General features: G+C 41.8%; 1 pseudogene; it reads left to right on the forward strand.

Moving 5' to 3' along the window:
- LOC149162984 (pentatricopeptide repeat-containing protein At4g01400, mitochondrial-like) overlaps positions 1-15,960 on the forward strand; it is a 104,610-nt pseudogene extending 88,650 nt beyond the window's left edge.
- The last annotated feature ends 568 nt before the right edge of the window (positions 15,961-16,528 follow it).

Below are 16,528 nucleotides of genomic sequence, written 5' to 3' on the forward strand. Positions count from 1 at the left end.
AGAGCAATTGACATGGAAGGTGACAACATTAACAACATATGCAACACATTAACAATAAGATTCATATAATTGCATGTGAATCAGTTCATACACAAGTATGTAAGTTAAACAACACATATCATTAAAGAAACCAGATCAGTCCAACTACAATAACAACATATGCATGAAAATGTGCTGGCTCTTATTATATAAAGAAGTGTAAGTCACAATCATACAATACATCCATGTAAACCTGCTAGCCCCAATAGTGGAATGTTACAGCCACATCCGCCTGCTCCTCCAAAGAGATGTACTAGCTTCGTGCAGTGGAGAAGCCAAGGCGCGTTACAATATTGTCCAAGACTTCTTCAAAATAATCTTAGTAGAAACTTGGCTGACCAAAAGCCTATACAATGAGTTATGAGGGACTATTTATAGCAAAGCGTGGGGTGACCCTTGACATTCCCCTTTGTGACCATTCAACTACCCTCATGACTCTTCACCTACTCTATGACTGTTACATCCACTCTTGACACTTGAATTACACCTGACATGACTCGACATTACAATGCACATGTACCCATGTGAACAATGGCTTGGACAAGCCAAGCTAGACATCATTCGGACTTAGACAACCATAGAAGTCTAACTACTCGACATCCTCATGCTGATCAACAGTGACATATTGATGCCAAGATTGGTAGTCCTTGAGAGTGTCTGTGTGTTTTGCTGTGACATTTGTCTGAAACCTGAACCTTACCTCCATAACATCTGGGTACACTGCTCGGGCTCCTCTATCCAACTCATCTGTGAGCATGCGCATCATTTTCTTTAGTGTGGCCAGACCAGCAATGTACTTGCGCATGATGTCTGCATTGATAGGCAAGTATGGGCTGGTGGCAGTGCGCATCAACTTGTCGAAGTACGAGTCAAGCTCATGTTGGACCTATTTCTTGGTATTCGCCTGGGTGAGGGTCCCAAGTGATGGGATCGCATGAGTGTACACCATAACCTCCATGCTTTTGAATACTCGTGCATGGGAAGCATGTATGATAGTGATGAGTTGTGGTAGGTCTTCATAGTTCCAGATTTCACTCTAGATACGTGCTTGCAGCTTGACCGCATTGGCCTTCATCATCTTAGGCAAGTGAAGTGGGGCTCCCTTGTACTTCATCATCCATGCTTGCATGTTATCAATAGTAGTATGTATGTTCTTCAAGATGTGTGCTCTTCTTGCACATCGTTGCTGCCATCCATAGAGATAAACGACTACTTGATGCATAGTACCAAACTTGGAGTACAATGCTTACATAATTGTGTCCAAGGAAAATACTTCATCTAGTATTGCCTTCTTCAGTTCATCTTGGGAGGACATTGTCACCAAGTCTCCTCCCTGCTTGGCCACCTATAGTTCCTTCCCCATTCACTCATTCTCGGCTATGAGAAAATGAACACTTGAGCTAGTGGATTCAGCATACACTCTAGTTGCATCGACCAATGCAACTGGTGCTTGTGCACATCAGTCACGAACACTTGCTCTTCAAATTACGCAGGGGGTGTTTGGTCCTCCGGAGTCAGTATTCCCTGAGACTGCAGAACTCTGTGATGAGATTCGTCAAAAGAGATATTGTGCATCTCTGCTTCCGGTTGACCACCAAGGATCTCAGTGCCTCCTTGGTCATTAGAGACTTGCTCATCATCAGGATGCAATGAAGCGGGTGAGTCGACCTCTTTATGGTGAGGCATGATGTCGGTATCATGTTCCAACTCCTACTGCTCCATGGTTGCATCCAATTGTTCAAGCGCCTATTCTATCTCATGAGAAAAGTCTTGCCCCTGCAATGGTTCACCTTGTTCTCTTGATACCAACTGTTAAGATGAATCAACTACTTGTACGAGCATTACTTCATCTATCTGCACGTGATGCACCCTCTGCTGAATCTGTTGTTGATGTGTTTCCTGCTCCTGTTGGCGCAGCTCTTGTTCTTTCCAGAGTTGCTCCCTCAACTCATGTAACTCCTCTGCTTTTTCCATTCTCTTCTTATCCCTCTGCCTTCGCACAATTCTCTTGTCGCGTTGTTGCCTCTTCGCCTGAATAGCCATAGCTTCTTGTTCTACAAGTGGTGATCTAGGTCTAGGTATGATGAAGGACCCTTCCAAGACCTTTTACTTTCATGATGTGTTAAATTGCATTTTTAAAAGAAACATAAATGGATACATCTGCATGATGTAAAGAAGAGGAACATGACAATCATCAGCACATGAAAACATAAGCCATTGATAACGGAGTTCATCCAGGAGATACTACGTCTCTAGGCCCCGGTGTCAAGATGGTGTAGGCCACTGCATTAGGTGTTGTCAATAGTGATGATATACACAAGAGATGATGTTGCTATCATACAAGGAAAATTCCCTCACGCAGGAGTGGCTCCAAGTGTAGAAATTTTGAATAATAAACACTTATTCACAGAGATTATCCCGATTATACACTATTGTGGAATAAATGCATAATAAATAACCTCCTCTAAACTGATCATCAATTGAGCAACATTAAAAACAATGAAACATCAATCGCATGTACACATTAACACAGTATGTAAACCGGGAAAGCTTATAGCTGAAAACCCCATACTATCTGTATATTAATGATTGAGAAAATGTAACAATACATAGTACAATACTCCTCTCAAGTATCTAGCACTACCTCCACCTGTTACACACAAAACTAACTCAGATCCGAACAAGTCACAGGTTCAAATCTCCTCCGCTACTTTGCCTGCCTCTATTGAAAAATACCAAGTGAAAATCACCCACAATGAAAATCATGTGAGCACGGGCTATATCACTAGGCATATACTGTGCAATCCTCATGGGCATACTCAATCCATTGATTGTGCAAGATCTCATTCACAACTATAGTCACAACTGATAGCAATCTCAACCTCTAACACCTGTCTCCACTGAACTGTACATGCACTGAGTTAACTGATGTATTCTTCAGTTGCATTATGAGTTAATAATTAGTGAATTAATTTAATCAATTAATTCACATCACTCATCACTAGTCTATTTTTAGTTAGACTAATTACAACTAGTTTAACCAAGTCAAACTGAACACAACTCCATCAACTCCACATCCAACTCCACATAACTCACATGCATGAGTTCTAATTGATGTCATGCATGCAATAGCTCAACTGACCCACAAAGAAAGTGTATTTCCTTCTAACAGCTGCATGTGCCATATCTGTAGCTCAAACTGAAGTGCTCCAAGAGGATAAGATAATGTTTATAGTCTAATTATTATTATGAGACAATAATATTTGACTTTTCTATTTTTAGCTTGGCAGTCTAAAAATAGACTTTGATCACTCTGCTGTGAACCAGAAATAGAAGTCCATCTATTTTTCACAACATGACCAATCATCCATAAACAGCATCCTGCAACTCATAGACCATGATCCATATGTCTAAAAATAGACATAGTCTAAAAATAGACTTTGCGCCAAAAATACCCTGCGGGCCCACTTAGTGAAGGTGACTTCTTTCCACTAAGCTCCATCATCTTGTTGCATTCTCAACACTCCCTTTCAACAAGATATGGATTATCAGTAACCCCTATCCTACCTCGGTGGTATTTGAATTTTCTCCTGGTGAGCGCCTTCGTCAAGATATCAGCATCTTGATCCTCCGTTGGAATGTATGAAAGTAACATGATTCTCCACTGCACATAATCTCTAATATGATGGTACCTAATGTCAATGTGCTTAGATCTATCATGAAATACAAGATTAGCTGAGAGTTTAATGAAACTTTGGTTATCACAGTAAATCACAGTAAGCTCCAAGTGAGAACCGAACAAACTGACCAGAATCTTCCTCATCCATATAGCCTCGCATGCAGCCAAACTTGCTGCCATATACTCGGCCTCTGCTGAACTGAGTGCCACGGATCTTTGCTTCCTGCTGTGCCAAGAAACTACTGTAGACCTGATACTGAAGACCCCTCCTGATGTGCTCTTTTTGTCCGTTGGGCTCCCTGCCCAATCTACATCCGTGAAGCCACATAGCTTCACCTCATCCTCCTGTCTGTGCCACAATCCATATCCCGATGTGCCTCTCAAATAACGCAATACATGCTTGCCTACCTTCCAGAAGAGCTTGGTTGGCTTAACCATAACTTGTGAAAGCTGGTTAACAGCATAGCATATATTGGGCAGTGTATTGACCAAATACATAAGCGACCCCACCAATTGTCGATAAACAGTGGCATCCACTTCTTTTGCCGAAGTGGCATCCTCCTTCCTCCAACCTCCAGGAAGAGGAGTATCAACAGGCTTGCAGCCATGCATGTTGAATTTCTCTAGTATCTCCCGAGCATACTTACCCTGAGAAACAAATAGTCCATCACTGCGCTGCCAAATTTCCATTCCCAGGAAATAATGAAGGAGGCCCAAGTCCTTCATCTCAAACTCCTTAGAAAAATCATCCTTGCATGAAAGTATCAACAGCTCATCACCCGTTAGAATCAAATCATCTACATAAAGTACAATGATAAGCAACTTACCCTCCACCATAATTTGGTATAGGTTAGGATCCACCTCACTTTTGGAGAATCCAAGTCTGATGAAATAACTGTCTATCCGTGTGTACCAAGCACGTGGTGCTTGTTTCAACCCATACAGCGCTCTCTTGAGCCTGCACACATGCGACGCGCTGCTGAAGATCTCAAAACCTTCGGGTTGTTCTATGTACACCTCCTCCTCAATGACTCCGTTGAGTAACATAGTATTCACATCCATCTGATGAATGCACCATCCCATCTGCGCTGAGAGAGCAAGAATCGTCCGTATGGAAGAATACCTTGCGGCAGGTGAAAAGGTCTCCTCATAATCGATCCCCTTTATCTGTGAAAGGCCTCGTGCAAAAAATCTTGCCTTGTACTTCTCCACACTCCCGTCAGCTGCCTGCTTAACTTTGTAGATCCATCTCGAACTCACCACTGATTTCCCTTCCGGTCTAGGAACAATCTCCCATGCACTGTTTCTGACAATCGAATCATACTCTAACACCATGGTGTCTACCCATGCGGGATCCTCCATAGCTTCCTCGAAAGAGGATGGCTTAGTCACAACACATTTGCTTATAATAGCCATGTATCCAGTGTACTGATCAGGTGACTGTCTCTGCCTGTGTTGGGTTGTAGGTGGTCCTACAACTTTCTCTGCATCTAGAGCCAGTCGCTCAGCTTCTGTCAAGCGCTTTCGCCCTTTGATGGTTGGTGCTACATGAGTGGTCTCTTCCACTCCATGAACTTTGTCCTATGGCTGATCCACATCCTAAAGCTCATCTTTAGGAACTAATAGCTCCTCATCTACATGCAAGTGTGGCTCCCTCTCAAGCGAACACTTCATGGCTTTCTCCTCCAGAAATTTTATATCCCATCGCACAACAGTCTTACCGCTGTCTGGTAAATGCACACGATAGTTGTGGGGTGTATCAGTGTACCCCACAAATATCCCAACCTTTGGGTCGGCTCCAACTTCTTCCTGGCATCCTTCGTCACATGCATGTAAACATTAGCACCAAAAATCCTCAAATGAGAAAGATCATGCTTCTTACCAGAATAAGCCTCCTCGGGTGTACTCATGCCAAGTATCCTATGAGGACAACAGTTCTGCACATATACTACAGTATTGCATGCTTCCGCCCACAAGTGAAGGGGTAGGCCCTGATCATGCAACATCGCCCGTGCAGCACCCACGATCGTTCTGTTCTTCCGCTCAGCAACCTCGTTTTGCTATGGGTTATGGGGAGCTATGAGCTCTCTTTGAATCCCTGCTGCACTGCAAAAGTCTTTGAACTCGCCAGATATGTATCCACCACCATTATCGCTCCTAAGAGCCTTCACCTTCTTCCCCGACTCCTTCTTGACCAGTACTTTGAACTCACAGAACTTTGAGTATGTCTTGCTCTTCTTCTGCATGAAGAAGATCCAACACTTACAAGAGAAATCGTCAACAAAGATCACATAATACCTATGTTTTGCTGTCGAAGCTACTGAGAAAGGTCCACACACATCTATGTGAATTCTCTCAAGGATCGTCGTGGCGCGACTATCCTTCTTGTGAAAGGTGGCTTTCACAAACTTTCCCAAAGTACACCCCTTGCACTGATCTGACTGCGCAAGAGTTCCTTTAGGAAGCCCTGTAGTGATCTGCTGCAGTATCTTCAAGGCTCCATGGTGAAGGTGACCCAATCTCCTGTGCCACAACTCGCCATCATCCTGGCTCACCAATCCTTCTTCCTTACATGCCATTGCTGCACATCCATCTACATGCAACTAATAAAGGTTCCTCACTAAAACCCCTATCTTTCGGGTTTCTCCAGTTGTCTTGCTGCGCAGGAAAGCCTTTCCCTCACTGAAAACAACATCATATCCCTTGTCTTCTAACATCGCCATAGAGATAATATTCTTCTTCAATCCTGGAACATGCATCACTTCCTTCAATACGAAGGGTTTACCAGACTCCCTCTCAAAGGAAATGGTACCGATACCTGTCGGGTTGTATCTACCATCATCGCCCATCTCGATGTGCACTCCAAGATCTTTGTCCTCCAGATCAGAAAACAAATCTCGATCTCCTGTCATGTGAAAAGACACACCACTGTCCAAGAACCACACCGATCCCATCACACTTGAAACCAAGCATGCGATCAATGAAAAATCAAGCTCAAACTGTGAGGCTAGAGCCTCTCCTACTGTAGATCCAACAGCTTGCTTGTTCTTCTTCTTCTGCGGACAATTAGTGGCATAATGTCTGTGTTGGTGACAGTGAAAACACTTCACCATGGACATATCCTGCTTCTTGCCTTTTGCACCAGTATGAGAAGCTTTCTTGTTCTTCCCCTTCTTTGCTTTGGCAGCCAAAGTGCAATTTTCTTCATCAGGTCCCTTTGATGAAGATCCATCCCTGGTATTCCGCCTGATCTCCTCCTGCACAAGATCTAACCAAAGTCTCTCCCATCTTGGAAATTTCTCCTAACCATTGACAGAGTCCTGATAGGAATGCCAACTCTTCAAAAGACCAAGGAGATCCAAGCTCACCAATTCCTCATCATCGATAGTCACCCCCACACTTCCCAGCTCATACCTGCACTGAGTGAACTTTGTGAGATACTTGGGCATACTGTCTCCCTTCTCACATTTGATGTTTCTGAGCTTATCCTTGAGCGCCAGCTTCCTCTGATCACTCTTGATTTGGAATAGATCTGTCAATGCTTTCCACATCAAGTATGGAGAAGCATTTCCATGCAGGCTGGACACAATGTGACCCTTCATGCCCTCCAATAGAATCCTTCGACACTTTGTTGTGTTCTTTTGTAAAACCTCAGCTTCAGCAGCATCAGTAGGCTTTGGGACCTCAGCCTCTATGAACTCCTTCAGCGCATTATCATCTAACACCGCCTCCATCCTTTCCTTCCATGCAATATAGTTCGAGCTGCCCTCAAGAGCATACTCCAATCGTAATCCGTTGAAAGACATTGCAACGTTGACACCAAGAAAACACTGATGCAAATTTGAATTCCACCAGCTCCAAACTCAATCGCCTCTGATATAAGATTCGTGAGAACAAATTATTTCTCGTACAGAGACTGACTGTATGGGCTTTTACCAGATACCTCACCTTCCAAAGGAAGGATGAATCCAGAGGCTACCTGGCCCGATTATAGACTCTACCTGAAGAAATAGAATGTAAACACTTTCTGAATAGTAGATCTGATGATCAATAGCTTTGATACCATGTAGAAATTTTGAATAATAAACAGATATTATCCCGATTATACACTATTTCGGAATACGTGCATAATACATAACCTCCTCTACGTTGATCATCAATTGAGCAGCATTAAAAACAATGAAACATCAATCACATGCACACATTAACACAGTATGTAACACAGGGAAAGTTTACAGCTAAAAACCCCACACCATCTGTATATTAATGATTGATAACATGTAACAATACATAGTACAATACTCCTCTCAAGTATCCAGCACTATCTCCACCTGTTACACATAAAACTAACTCAGATCCGAACAAGTCACGGGTTCAAATCTCCTCCGCTGCTTTGCCTGCCTCTATTGCACAATACCAAGTGAAAATCACCCACACTGAAAATCACGTGAGCACAGGCTATATCACTGGGCATATATTGCGCAATCCTCATGGGCATACTCAATCCATTGATTCTCATGCACAACTATAGTCACAACTGATAGCAATCTCAACCTCTAACACCTGTCTCCACTGAACTGTACATGCACTGAGTTAACTGATGTATTATTTAGTTGCATTATGAGTTAATAATTAGTGAATTAATTTAATCAATTAATTCACATCACTCATCACTAGTCTATTTGCAGTTAGACTAACTACAACTAGTTTAACCAAGTCAAAATGAACACAACTCCATCAACTCCACATCCAACTCCACAGAACTCACATGCAGGAGTTCTAACTGATGTCATGCATGCAATAGCTCAACTGACCCACAAAGAAAGCATATTTCCTTCTGACAGCTGCATGTGCCATATTTGTAGCTCAAACTGAAGTGCTCCAAGAGGATAAGATAATGTTTATAGTCTAAATATTATTATGAGACAATAATATTTGACTTTTCTATTTTTAGCCTGGCAGTCTAAAAATAGACTTTGATCACTCCACTGTGAACCAGAAATAGAAGTCCATCTATTTTTCCCAACATGACCAATCATCCATAAACAGCATCCTGCAACTCCTAGACCATGATCCATATGTCTAAAAATAGACTTTGCGCCAAAAATACCCTGCGGGCCCACTTAGTGAAGGCGACTTCTTTCCACTAAGCTCCATCATCTTGTTGCATTCTCAACACCAAGAGATGTTCCACTGCAGGAACTCCTAGTCAAAAGACTCCTATCAGTATGACACAAACTCATGCATGATGAGCATCCCACCAACATGGCATAAAAGGGACCTTAATGCAAACATACATGATGACAACATGAGTATCCCATCAACATACAACAAAGGGATATCAAAATATAACAAGATGAATCATTACCACAAGTACATCACATAGACGATTCCGCGTCACATCAAGTAGGAATCATAAAAACAAGTAATAAACAACATCCCTCATCAACATCAAACAGGGATCTGTGCAGCACAATGCATAGAAAAAGAAGTACATGAACACACTGCATATACCTCACAACCAGGGGCCATCTGAAGAAGTGGATGTCAAACTGATGAATTTGTTCATGCCATCGATCTCATGGAATCGAATCGCATGGAAAGCATTTCTCGCACATGAACGCTGACACCTGCACTCCACTTAGAAAAGTGGATGAAAAATAGAATGATAAAATGGAAAATTTGAATGCACCATCATATTTGTGGCATCAAATAGTGCAAAATCGACTGTCAAATTTCTGAATTCTGAGAAAATGAAAATCTGGGGCTCAAGGAATCTTTTAGATACCCACTAGATTCCTCAAAGATTTTGCTCCATGGGTGGACTAGAAATGTTCAACTCAAAAGGCGAATACAACCTTGCCATTGCGACCCCTACGGAAAACCATGAAAAAATACTATAAACTTGACTATGTTCCGACAAAATTAAATTTTACCTCCTCGGAGAATCTTTGGGCATCAAAGAATATTCTACCTCGAAATGTGTGTCAAGGTTTTGTCTCCTCTGTCTCAAAATCCGTGCCTGCTCCTAGTTCCTCCATCTGCCTATGGGTGCACTAAAAAATGAAGGGTTTATATTATTTCCCAGGCAGATTAACCAAAGCAAGAGGTTTGGCATAGTGGTAAATAAGGAAAAATGGTTGAGGAGGGGTCGGGGGATCAAATCCTACCCCTCCCAATTTTAACACATTATTGTTTTTTGGTTTAAACCGCACCGATTTTGAATGGGGGGTCGGGTTCGCATTGGGCGGCCCGCCCCATACCTTCGTATTAATGTGTTGTTGACCGTAGTTTTTTTTTGGTGGTCGTTGCAATATACTTATGAGTGTTATATGGGGTTTCGTGAGGGTACCCAGGAGGCGGGCCGGCCACACCCGCTGGGCGGGTTCAAGCCCCACCACCCTCGGTTCATTATAATATGGTGTATGGTATGGGTGTGGGGTGGTGAGGGTGGTGGCCCACCACCTCCCATTATATATATATATATATATATATATATATATATATATATATATATATATATATATATATATATATATATTTAATATAATAATGAGGCATTTTCGAAAGTTTCAAAATTTTGCCAAAGGAGTATTTTTTACGAGGCAACAATTTTGCCCAGAATCTGGCCTAGGTTGGCTAGAACTCAGTGGCCAAGTTTTGTCCAAATTGTGGCCTCCTTAAGCCTGCCCAATCAGCAAAAAGTCAACCAAACTTTAACTACTTCTAACTTTCACATACGGACTCAGTTTGACGACCCATTTACACCACCGCAATCAGGACGAAGAGATCTACGCTCTAAACCTGGTTTGAAAGCATTTTGATCAGTTTGATTTTTGAGCTTCCATAAGCCTTCATTGTCCTGTGTGTGTCTCTGGAGTCACCTGGATCAAGTGGATCTGCTTGAAACTCGCAGCTTTTCTCCTCCTCCATGTGGTCGACAATCTTCCTCTTCCCTTTGTCACGCATAGGTATGCTTGGCTCTACTACCTCTGCTACTGCTGCTACTACTATTGGTGCTCTCTGTGGTGCTGCTTCATGTTGCTTTGCTAACCACTCTACGATGAAGCTAACCTATTCATTGGGTCTGGAGGATTGTAACAGTATCTCCATGAGTCCTCCTTGGCCCATTGACATGCCCCATGGATCTAGTTGAACTGAACTCTCGTGTAGTGATCCTTCACAATGCAATGTGGGTCATACAGGTTGGGAGGTCGAAAGGATACTTCCTCATCTGCTCTACTTCGGCATCTTCTTGCTTGATACTCCAGATCTCATATAGCTCAGTCCATAATGGGAGAGCAAGCCAAGGTGCCTTCTTCTTCTGCTGCAGTCTAGCTATCAATCCTGCCGAGATGTGGTACGCTACTTCCTACATGACAAGCACGTCCAAGGTGAACTTTGGTAGAACATGTGGAGACTTCTCCGCACTGAACTCTCGGATGAACATGTCGGGCGGTGAGGCATACCAATCTGCAATGCCTTCATCTCTTCCTCTGACATGCAGGGTGGATCCTGTTCGAATATCAACCTATACACTGGGGTAACAAAATGGTCAGACAGCTGTATGATCGCTCCTCTAAAGCTGCATTCGGACAATAGCTTTGAATATGTGTTCACAATAGTCTCTGTCAGTGACCATGCCTAATCCAAACCCAGGAACTCACGTCAGGCAGAGACTGCATCTAGAATGTAAGCGAACATATAAATCTCTGCATGCATACCATCGGGTGACTGTCAAGCCTTCGTGACTTTCTCCTTCAACTAATGAGCCAAGATGTTGGACCAATTGCATGGTCTTCCTTCTCTAGCCAGTTGGTCCAGTGCAACCACCCAACTCTGAGGGAAGGTCTCAGTACTTGCTTTGCCACTTAGTTGACATGTGAATATGACCAAGAATTGGTATGCCTTCCTCAATATCTTTGTCTTATAAATTTGATTGGTTGTCATCCTGAAACGAGCTAGCTCCTTTACCCAATCCTTCATAATGTCTCTGGAGTGGCCTCTGTTGTTGGGCAAGCTTAACAGGGGAGTCATGACAGTCATGGGCTCAATCATCTAATACATCTCATTGTAATCTCGTGCCTAGAAGGTTTCAAGCTTCGTCCCACTGACACTACTCAAGGTCATCGTCTCGGGGTAAGTATGAGAGACGATCTAGTGAATCATATCCACGCATGGGAACACGGGGTATCTGCATGAAATCTACTACAAGACAGACTTATGGATGTTCACGTACACCAGACGGTCTTCAAGGTCTTCCCCAAAAGTACCTGTCTAGATACAGCTTCATATCTTCATAGATTGGAAAACCAGAGGACACCTGCTCAGCTGCTACTCCAGCTGCCATACCATAAGTGTCCTGAGATCCTGTTCTCTTGGAAGCCATTGAGACAAATGAACACCTGAAAGATCTAGAAACAAGCAGCATGCATGGCAAGAAATATGTCAGTGAAAACAAAGAAAATCCGGGGAAGGACACAGCACATACCTGGGAAACTGATGAGCAAGATTGCGCAAATTTCACTGGGAGGCTGAGTGAATGGCTTCCAGAACTGTGCAAAAGGTAGTCTGGGCTATCTGGGAGGCTGGACTGGTTGTTGGATCTATGAAATGCACAATCTAGTTGGGCAGCTGGCTACTGGGATTGTGCAATGTGCAATCCTAGTCAGGAAGGACTGCTGGCCCAGGGACAGATTTGCACAATTTCTTGGGCCAAGCAGCCACTATCCTCCAGGAATGCGAAAAACAGTCCAGGAAGCTAGTGTTGGTCCAGAATGCACAAATTTGGAGAGGAAGGTGAGCCTTCCTTCCCCAGATTGCACAATGCAGCCTTAGTGAAGGCAGAGACTGGGCCAAGGTTGGCCCAACTCGCCGATGGGCAACTGAAAGTAAGCAAGTTGATGAAATGCATGGTGATACTAAGTGATAGAAGAATTGATAAACAATGCATGCAAAACATGAATGTAATATTCAGCAAACAGATCAACATGCATGTGGGTGAGGTTGTTTGCCGGTTAGGTGAACATCCGTGCAAAACAATTTCATGCATGCGACAACGGTGAGATAACGATGAAAACTAAAACGGAGCTAGGAAAATCTAGAATACATGTAAACAACAGTAGGCACCCAAAGAAATCAAGCAAATAGCACTCACACAAGTGAATACCAAAAAGTGACAGAAATGCTGAAAAAGACAAGTTGAGGCCACTTACCCATGAATAGTTGAGCCAGATGTGTCAAAGAGTCTTGGATGTGTTGTGGGATGCAATAGCTCCAAGATTGATGTGAATGAATGAGCTCTGATGCATCAAATAAATAATTTTTGGTCTTATAATGTGCATGCCACAAATCTAGGAAAAAGCAACACTTGGAGGGAAACTTCTAAAACAACTTTGTATGTAACCCCCGACTGCTAAAAATAGCTCCCTGAATCATGGGATGCCTTTTGCATGTTGTCTCTTGCTATTCCAGGAAGATCAAGTCATGCATGCATGTAGTTCAAGTTTCCTCGGTCCCAGGTGGAACTGGTCAACCAGACTATTGATGCATGTGAGTGCTCAACTGCTTAGGAAAATGTGCATTCCTGGCTTGGAGCTGGGCTAACTTCCCAGGAGGTTTACACAATTTCTGGCAGAGCAGCTGACTGTGGCCTAGATTTACATGAATCCTAGGCTGAACAGCCTGTTGCTAGGACAAATTGGGCAAATCCTGCTGGGGGGGGTTGGTTGGTAGGATTGCGCAATCCTAGAGCCCAACATGTTGTCAGAGAGGATTGTGAAATTCCTGGAGGTAAGGCTATCTTCCCTCCAGAAATGCACAATTTTCCAGGGGAAGTTGCTTAGCCTGCAGTTGGACCAAGTCCGGGTAAGCAACCTATGAGGGGAATGGATCGACTGTGATCGACAGGCTGCCTTTGTGCGAGGAAAACACTGAAGCTTGAGAACTTGATGAAGCAAGACAAGCTACTGTGAAAAGTTGGAAGGGAGGCTCCAAAACAAAGCTAAGGCAAAATTTTGGAGGGCAGTTGTAGCCGCTACAACACCATGGAAGGAAATGCTTGAACTTGCTCGCTTGATCCTACATCAATTTTTTCCTTTAGCCTGCACAATGACCATACTTCATTGAATGGAGTTGCTTCCTTCTTCCCATAGATGCTTGATGTGAAGTTACCCCATTCCTCTAGTAGTTCATTGAGCACTATGGTAGTCATTTCCTTGTCTGGAATTATTTCTCCTAACTCTTGGAGTTGGTCTCTTATTTCTGACACCCTCATAAATTATGAGGCTATTCCTTCTTTTGATATCTTCATCTTGCAGAGCTTGAGCTTCTTCTTTTGGCAATTTGACAACTAAACCCTTCACATGACCAACAAATTCATTTTCTATGAGGACTCTTCTTCCATGCAAGAAAGTTTCACGACCCAACCAATGTGTTTCTCTCCTTGCAATATGGAGTCATTTTGACATATTCAAAAATAGATATAAAAATATTTACTTTTCAAGTGAATATACTTCTAAATGATGAAATTTTCAACTTGATGCCTTCTTGATTTTGATTATGATGTAGATAATAGAAGATGTCTTCTTGGTGAAGATGTCTTTTTTCAAAATTGATCCTTAACTCAAAGAGGACAACCCACCAGAATCCTTCTCTTCTTATAGAACTTCAATTGATAAATTACAAGACTCATGACCCTTGACCAAGACCCTCCAAGACCAAGTCAACCTTCCTTCTTGATGAGATTTCCTTACACAGGTTCCAGCAACAGACTTCGACCTTCCAGCAACTTCGACCCTAGTAACAATTTTTGCAACTTCGACCTAGAAACTTCATCAACTTCGACCTAGCACCTTGACAGCTTTGACCTTGATGCAGCTTCACAGCTTTTCTCTAGAGGTAGGTTCACAGCTTCGACCTTGCAGCTTCATAGCTTCAAGCTTGCAACTTCACAGCTTCAATGCAACTTCATAATTTCATCTAGCCCAAAAATTGTAGAAACCCTAATGAAAGAGAGAGAGAGAGAGAGAGAGAGAGAGAGGCCCAAAAACTTCGATCTTGATCTTATTCTTCTTTGTCATCCTTTTCCAGCTTCTATCTCGAGGATATTAAATTTTCATGAGTGTGGAAATGAGGTCGAGTTCCTTCTTATTTATAGGCTTATGAGGGGTACGAATTGCTCTCTTTAGTCCAACTTGTCCTTCATGTAGACGAACTTGATCTTTGTGCCATGACGAGGTCTTAAAGGGTATTATGACTCTATTTTGACTCAAATAAATTTTCTTTACAATATTTAACATGCCTCAATGGGTCTTCAATATATGACAATGACTCAATTGACTTTATGACAAACCTAGAAGAACTCAATGGGTGCTTGACCTAGAAATGAATTTCCCTTGAGTATGAAACCCATGCCTCAGGAATAAGAATCCTAAATTTATTTTTTTCTTTTCATTAAATAGATAAAATCATAATTACATATGTCATTATGAAGACCGAACCTAGTTACATATTTCAACATCGAGAATCATATGCCTTAATCGATCCATCTGATCATAATTCCAGTCCTAACAATTATCATTTGACTAATCATTTTACCACTAGTGTATCTAATGATAGTTGTTTTGCATCAATTGATCTTTATGGTTTATCATATCATTATTTAAATAATTTTCAAGCAATTGAGGCACTTTAACCTTTGTTGACGGTTATGTCAGGTCCTCACTATCTTGACAAGCCTTTTGAATATGATCAGATTTATTTTCCCTTACAATATTCTCATCATGATTCCATGCCATTAATTGAAAACTCATTCTATCAAGGAGTTCAAGGCTTTCAAGAGGATGTTTTTGAATTCTATGATCCAATCTATGGTTTCCTGGAAGCATCTTACTTAGGAAACCCTTATGTTAACAATAAGTTTCAATCTTTTTGGATGTTTGATAAGAAGGACAACACACATGAAGATACATTCACAATAGGTTTCAAAGGTTTGTTTTATTATGGTCATAATCAAACAGTTAAGGAGGAAGGTTGGTTAAAGTTAGTTATCATGACATATTTTTCTACTTTTAGCAAAGGCCTTATATATTTTGTGCAAAGTATTCAAGCTCTCATCTTTTCTTTTGCACATTATTTTATATTTGTTTTAATCGCTTGTATCTTTTTGTTTGCAGGTCGGGAACAATAGTGGTTACATTGGAAATTCCATTACACTTAGCCCTAACCTTCTAGCTGGTTAGATTAAGAGTAGGTCTAATTACATTCTAGTTTCCCTTACACACTCATCCTGCATTTTCTCTCTTTAGCCTTTCCTTTTTTTCTCACTTCTGTCTCACATGTTGATTGTTTTAGTCTAGTCCTCCATTTTCTTTGTCCTTTTGATCTTGTTTCCTTATTTTGTCATGTCTTTTCTTTTATGTTTTGCTTAATAAGACCCTACATGAAAGATGCTCCTTTTGGCTCAAAAAGCAATGTGGAAAAGCTTTGAAAGGAAATTGTGGCGACAAGTAATGCTTAGCTAATATGTTACCTCTTCTCTATTTGGGTTTACATATATTTTAAAGTCGATGATGTGTAAACGGAAAATACAATTCGTTCTAAACAGAAAACCTTTGGTTGAACTACGAAGCTTGTATCTCCATTAGGATCTTAATTCCTAACTCAACCTTGTATTAAGTGGTGTATCCACATGTTGACTCAATTGAGTAGAAAATAGAAAGGAGAAAACTTAAAATGAGCATATTAACTTCAACTATCTTTCAAATCCCTTAAAAAGGGAACAACCTCTCTTTCTCAGAAATAATATGG

This window comes from Pinus tabuliformis, chromosome 5_2 (genome assembly GCF_031772625.1).
Source record: "Pinus tabuliformis cultivar Carrire ecotype Pingquan chromosome 5_2, CPIR1, whole genome shotgun sequence".
Lineage (NCBI taxonomy): Eukaryota > Viridiplantae > Streptophyta > Pinopsida > Pinales > Pinaceae > Pinus > Pinus tabuliformis.